The following is an 8,104-nucleotide window of genomic DNA, read 5'->3' on the forward strand; positions in this document are numbered from 1 at the left end:
GAAAAGACGAAAGAAGGATTATGGAAGAAGCTCCATGATTTATATGAGAAGAACACGACATCAAACAAAGTGTTCTTGGTGAAGAAGCTTTATAATCTCAAAATGAAGGATGGTGCTTCAGTTGCTGAGCACTTGAATTCATTTAATATTATTACTAATCAACTTGCCTCTGTTAAAATCATTTTAGATGATGAAATTAGAGCCATATTGCTCATGTGTTCTATGCCAGATAGTTGGGAAAATTTAATTGTAGCTATGAGCACTACAGCAACTATAGGGGCCCTAAAGTTTGATGATTTCAGGAGCAGTTTAATGAATGAGGAGCTGCGAGGCAAGTCAATTACGGAAAACCAGGGAGGAGAGGTTCTAGCTCTAGCTGATCGTGGTAGGAGAATGGATCGAGGCCGGCAAGGGCGATCAAGATCGAGAGCCGATCAAAATCAAGGAGAGGTAGAATCATCTGCTTTCATTGTGGCAAACCCGGGCACATGAAGAAAGAATGTCGATTCTGGAAGAAAGGACAAAAGGATCAAAGACCAACTAATACAAATCACAAGTCATCCAACACAAATAAAGGTGAGACTACTGCTATAGCCACAGATGGTGATGTGTTGTTTACTGTTTCAGTAGAGGATGCATGTGTATATACATCTAGCAATAGCTTTGATTGGATCCTTGACTCTACGGCATCTCACCATGTAACCCCATGCAAAGATAGTTTTGTTTCATATAATCTTGGTGATTATGGTAGAGTGCATTTGGGGAATAATCATTTTTGCAGTATTGTTGGAGTGGGAGATGTCCAGATCAAGATGAAAGATGGACAACATATATTGTTGAAACAGGTCAGACATGTACCAGAAATGCGCATGAGTTTAATCTCTATGGGACGACTGGATGATGAAGGATATTCGACAAGCTTTGGAAAAGGAGACTGAAAAATTAGCAAAGGTGCATTGGTCGTAGCCAAAGGACCCAAGACAGGAACATTATATACATTGAAGACACTGATAGGAAAATTAGATTTGGCTACTGTCACAAAAGAAGGAAATTCAGCAGATCTGTGGCATAAGCATTTGGGTCACATAAGAGAGAAGGGCTTAAAAATCATTTTTGGTAAAAATTTATTACCAAGTTTGAAATCCTACAATCTTGATCTTTGTGAGCATTGCATATATGGTAAACAAAGAAGGGTTTCATTCCTTAGAGGTGGCCATGACAGAAAGAAAAATTTGTTAGAATTTGTACACTCGATGTGTTTGGGCTTGTTAACATCAAATCATTACGAGGATCATCATATTTTGTAACATTTATAGATGGTGCATCGAGGAAGGTTTGGACATATCCTATGAAAAATAAAAGTGAAGTGTTTGGAATATTTCAAAAATTCCATGTTGCTGTTGAAAGAGAGACTAACAAATTGCTGAAGTGTTTAAGAACAGATAATGGTGGAGACTATTGCTCAAATGCATTTAAGGAATATTGTAATAGGTTTGGCATAAAGCATGAGAAGACTGTGCCTAGTACTCCTCAATAGAATGGTGTCACAGAAATGATGATTCACACCATTATGGAAAAGGTGTGAAGTATGTTGTCCAATTCTAGATTGGAGAAGAATTTTTGGGCTGAAGCAGTCAGGACCACTTGCTACCTCGTAAATAGATCTCCAACTACAGCCTCAGATGGTGGTATCCCTGAAGAAGTTTGGACTGGTATGAATTTGAATTATTCTCACTTGAAAATCTTTGGATGTGAAGCATTCATACATATTTCCAAAGAAAATAGAACTAAGCTAGATGATAAATCTATGAAATCCATTTTTTGGGATACGCAGATGAAGATTTTGGTTATTGTCTCTGGGATCTAGTCAAACATAAAATTATTAGAAGCAGGGATGTTATATCTAATGAGTTAGAAATGTTCAAGAGCACTGTAAGTGAGTTGGAAGTCAAGAAGGTTATTAACAGGTTTGCAGAGTAGGAAAACATACCACCAATATAGGAAAATAAATAGCAAATTTAGGAGCATGAAGAACAACAAGTGGAAAATGATGAACAACAAGAAATCTTGTAGGAACCTTTATAGGAGATTCAACCTAATAATGCACCACCAAAGTTGGTTCGCAGATCTTCTAGGCCTCATAAGCCTTCACAAATGTATCCTCCTTCAAACTATATTTTGTTGACTGATGAAGGTGAACCTAATTGTTTTCAAGAAGCTTGTAAAGTCGAGCACAATAAAGAATTGAAGAAAGCAATGGAAGATAAAACTTGGGAGTTGGTAAACCTCCCAAAAGGTAGAAAGGCTCTACAAAACAAATGGGTTTACAGGATTAAGCATGAAGGTGACAAAAATAAGGAGAGGTATAAAGAAAGGCTGGTGGTGAAAGGTTTTGCCCGAAAAGAAGGTATTGACTTCACTGAAATTTTCTCACCTGTTGTTTAAATGTCATCCATTAGAGTCATTCTTGGTCTAGTTGCTGCTTTAGACCTAGAATGTGAACAGTTAGATGTAAAAAATGCTTTCCTTCATGGTGAATTGGAGGAAGAAATCTATATAAAGCAGCCAAAAGGCTTCATAGAAAAAGGCAAAGAAGGCCTTGTTTGTAGGTTGAAGAAGAGTCTCTATGGGTTGAAACAAGCACTTCAACAATGGTACACGAAATTTGATTCATTCATGTTGGAACATGGTTTTCAGAGGTTGGAAGCTGACCATTGTGTCTATATCAAGAGATATGATCAAGGAAAGTATATCATATTATTGTTATACGTGGATGACATGTTGATTGTTGGGCATGATAAGAATAAAATCAATAGGTTGAAGAAAGATTTGGGTAGCAAATTTGCAATGAAGGATTTGGGATCAGCACAACAGATATTGGGCATGCGGACTATGTGTGACAGGAAAAACAAAAGGTTGTGGCTGTCCCAAGAAAAATATATCAAGAAGGTGCTTGACAGGTTTAATATGAAGGATGCCAAGCTAGTTGGTACACCCCTTGCAGCCCACTTCACGCTGAGTACTAAATTATGTCCTACTGATGATAAGGAGAAAGAAGAGATGAGCAAGATTCCTTATGCTTCAGTAGTTGGCAGTTTGATGTATGCCATGGTATGCACATGAACAGACATTGCATATTCAGTGGGAGTAGTGAGTAGGTTCCTTGTCAATCCAGGCAAACAACATTGGCAAGCAGTAAAATAGATTTTGAGGTATCTCAAGGGTACTAGTCATTATTGTTTATGTTTTGGTCATGATGAGACTGTACTTGAAGGATTTATAGATGCGGATATGGTTGGAGATATGGATACCAGAAATTCCACTACAGGTTATTTGTATACATTTACAGGTGCAGCAGTATCTTGGGTGTCAAGGCTACAAAGAATAGTAGCCCTCTCTACAACAGAAGCAGAGTACATAACTGCAGCAGAAGCTTGTAAAGAGATGTTGTGGATGGAGCTATTCCTAGGAGAGATAGGCATAAAGCAGGACAAGCATGTGTTATATTGTGATAGTCAGAGTGCCATTCACTTGGCAAAAAGACCCAACATTTCATTCAAAAACTAAACACATTGACTTAAGGTACCATTGGATTTGGCATGTGTTGGAGGAAGAACAATTATCCTTGGAAAAGACCCATACATATAGGAACCCTGTTGATATGCTCACTAAAATTATACCACGAAATAAACATGAGTTATGTAGAGGCATGATAAGACTTGGTGTGACTTGATGACACTTATTTGGCTTCAAGTGGGAGAATGTTAAGTGTGAAGCTAAATTTATGAATCACATGCAGGATTCTAGATTCTTCTTCACTGCCATTAGTCTTTAGATCTCCAGGATTCTAGATCTTTCTACACCGCCATTAGTTTCTAGATCATTCCAGATCTCCATTTGAATCACATATAGGATTTTAGATCCTTCTTCAACCTCTATAAATTTGTAATTTCTCTAGCCAAGGAATGCAAGCCAAGGCTCAATCCTTTTATGTAAAGTTAAGTGATTTCTATTTTCTAGTGATTGTTTTATCCATTCTATTGTTTTTGATTGAGTAATCTTGTTGTTTCTCCATTTGTCTGTCTCTGAGATTATTCTTTGCTATTTTCATCTAAGTCTCTGAGTATAAATCTGTTGTGTGTTATGTATGCTCTGATCTAACACAATACACATTTACATCTATGTTCATAAAGTACTATTATATTCACCTGCTTTTTGAGGAAGAAGTCTCCATTCACCATCTCCATGATTTCGGATGTAGTTTGAGAGAATCATATCCTCCGTTTTCATCCATGCGCCACGGTTCAGGCCTTGTTTTGAACAGCAAGGAGATCTATCCATCTTGAATATTCTTCACCTATAATTGCACACAGCTGATGATCTCCTATTGCCTCCCCGCTTCAATGGCAGTTGAGTGTATATATAGAAAGCACAATTTAGATTCTCTCGACCCAAAATGCCAATGATGACCATGTGATCGCTTCAAGGTTCTAGCCTATGACTTTGACAGGCACCCTTGTGCCTGTAATTCTGTAATTCCAGGTGCAATATTATGAAGGTACCTTTCCAAAGGTTCAGATTTTCTGATAATATTGGAAATCTCATGGGTATCTACTATCGTGGTAGATTTTCAAGCATATCTGACATTGTCCCAAATTTGGAAAATACAAAACAATGATTTTAGGATTTAATTCGCATGGTTGCATTGGAAAATACAATACCATCGTTTTTGGATATTAAATGACCTGTTGAAAAAAAAACAACTATCATCAAATCAAAATCATAGCGAGTGATAATGCCCAAGTCATTGGTAACAAATTATTAACAGAAATGTTTATATTATTGATGATAACATTTTGGCCAACAAATCTAATAAAATTTAATGTGAACATGTATACATCAGTAGCGCACACACGGAAAGGCAGTGAGAGGCAAGTATTTGAGGGACGTGACCATTTAATAACTAACAAAATGTTAATATCTATTTACTAATTGAAGCATCATAATAGGATGAATGAATATTCCTCAACTAGGGTTCTGGCGACCCGCTTGGAATTTGACTGTCCACATAAAGATGTATTTTAAATTGTAAATTTGAAAGGTATAGATTTAAATTAAGAGTTAAGTTTGAATAATTAGGTTGGATGATTATGGATAAACTAATCTCCTCTCTAGGAGAGTAGAGTATTGTTTTTCCCTAAGATAAGGAGAATATACTAAGTTGAGGTTAGGTTTAAAGATAAATATTGTTTTTATACTTCTTTTTTTTAATGAAATTTGAACCAATAATTTGGAGGATACTAAATTATACACAAATCAATTACGAGTTACTATTGGTCCAAGCTCATATATATATATATATATTTATAAACGCTCTTATCCATCAAAATATTTATGTATTATTTAATTACGTCGTAATATGAAACTTTATTAAGAACTCTCCTTCATACCATTTTGTCTCCATTGTGCATTTTGTCTCCTTCACACTCAATTGCAGAGCGCGAGTGCATTGCCAAGAAAACCTGTAAACTCTACAACTGTTAATGACCTAAGGAAGTTAGAAAATATTACTGTAATCTTTAAAAATGGATAGCATTAGCCTGAGCACTTTTGTGGAAGCTGCAAGACGACCCACCCAGAACAACCTCAAATTTACCTCGATTTGAGAGCTCAAAGAAATTCTCGATGGTAATAAGAAGAAGTAACATGAAAAAATTATGGTTAAAGATGGAGTCGTTTATGTTATAACTCAACATCTTATAAGATCTTCCACATCTAAAATCCTCCCACTGGTTATCAAGATTATGGACGCATGTACTCTAGGTCTCTTGAAATGTCTTATGAAACAAAACAAGTCGACTGGAAGAACCATCATTGACGAAGATGTGATTGACAACCTGCTTCTCCTAATAAGATGACAACATCTTCATGCAGACGATGAGATGACTTCTGGCATACAACTCGCGAGTATCCAAGATTTCCGAGAGATGTTGCTATCTTCAGTAGAGGAAATAGTGTGCATTCTCCTAGATCTAAACGAAAATGGAGCGAGTTTAATATTAGCATTGTTCTCCCCTATCTTCGAGTGTAGGTTTTGGCTCTTCGTGTAATAAGAGTTTTGGTATCAATAGATGATGAATATCGGGATAGTATTGGCGACCGGCCCCTCGTTTCTTAGCCCACGCTCCTGCTCTCTTTCCATAATTTCAAGGTCTGTAGAGGCACTGCGCGTGTCCTCTTGAGCATTTTCAAAATCTCAAACAATCTTATTCTGTGAGACCTTTTCAAGTCAGAGGGAATCACGTTTTCTTCCATGGGCATGCTACATAGTTGTAACTACTTGTGTAGGTATGAATTGGTAGGATATAATGGATGTAAATCATTTTCATGAGAAAGAGTCGAAATTAATTTTAGAGAATCATCAAATCACTGAAATGTGACTTGTGGCCAACATTGATGCGAGTCGAGTGTCAGATTTATAGGAAAGGCTTGATGTTTACGTGGGATCACTACTACATGAAAAGTATTTTTAAGATATTTTTTTTGGACAAAAGAAATATTTTGTTTTAAAAAGTGGTTATTTATTTTAGTTATTCTACATTAAAATTTAATATCAATTGCATTGTCTTAAATATAAAATTTAAGACAAAAATAGTTTGAGACAAAAATATTTTAAGACAAAACTTTATATTTAAGACAAAATTTTCAATTTAAGACAAAAACAATTTGATACAGAAATATTTTAAGACAAAATTTTATATTGAAGACAAAAATAGTTTAAGACAAAAATATTTTAAGACAAAAATTTATATTCAAGACAAAAATATTTTAAGACAAAACTTTATATTTTAGGCAAAAACAGTGAAAGAAAAAATTATTTTAAGACAAAACTTTATATTTTAGACAAAAATAGTTTGGACAAAAATATTTTAAGAAAAAACTTTATATTTAAGAAAATGGCCACTTGAGATGAAACCCATTTAAGACAATTAACAATTAAGACAAAAACCTATCAATTTAAGAAAATATTATCTAACAACTGTAAAATTGACTTTGACGGTGTAGCTTAAGTCCTCCATCTTACAAGCTACTACTGTATCGTGCTTATATTGAAGCTGCTATTTCACTTACCATTCGTGCTATCTTATATAAAGACAATGATTTGTTGGGCTCTTTGTTTTGTGGGGGTAACCGATTCTGAAGAATGCGACAACTTTTCTTAGCAACATTTCCTAGACATCAATTCCTCTTATGTCCCTTCGATCTTTTGTTGATATGATTAGAGACAAGTTGTCTCTTGTTGCATTCAACACTACTACACGGAGGGGTCTTTTAAGGAAATCTTTTAAGAGAAAAGGTCTTAAAAGAAATCTTTTGTCTTAAAAATTAATGTCTTAAAATTTTCAATATGAGGCGCTAGTAAGAAAGGTAAAGGGAAAGGATTTGAAGTTCATATTTACGTTATTGATGGGTTCTTCAGGGAGCAAAGTGATGGAGGCTAACAACAAAGGTGCACTTGGTGAGAGGTGTGATGGGTGTACTTTCGTTGAACGTGGATAGACAGTAACATAGTTGGAGTACTTTTCTGGGTCTCCATCAACTTTTGCTTTAATGTGTTTTTTGACTATTTCATTTATTTTGAATGCTACTTCTATCCACTCATTGTTGTTATCAGTACATTGTTGTGCTGGAACTCTTGACTATAATCGACAACATGGATTAGATTCACTTGAAGGATTGATGAAAAAAACGAAAGCAAATTCTCAATTTGATTTTGCTTTGATTAAATTGATAAAATTTGAATTTCCACATCAACAAAAAACTTCGATGCAATTAACTTGTATGACATGGCTTGTGTCACCCAATTTACTCAATAAATTCGAGTTGGAGGAGTTACAGTTTATTTAAGCATATGTGATTGCTAATTTGTATCAACCAAAGTTAGTTATCTCACGTTGTTTTTAGTTAAACTAGTTCTTATTGTTAGAGGAACTAGTTGAAGGTCAATTTTGCAATGAGACTTCAGTCAAACTCAATGATCATCCATTTAACTAATCAATCAACCAAAAATAGCACTATAGCTAGTGCATGCAATTAATTTGAT

The sequence above is a fragment of the Pinus tabuliformis genome, chromosome 6 (genome assembly GCF_031772625.1).
Source record: "Pinus tabuliformis cultivar Carrire ecotype Pingquan chromosome 6, CPIR1, whole genome shotgun sequence".
In the NCBI taxonomy this organism is placed as follows: Eukaryota; Viridiplantae; Streptophyta; class Pinopsida; order Pinales; family Pinaceae; genus Pinus; species Pinus tabuliformis.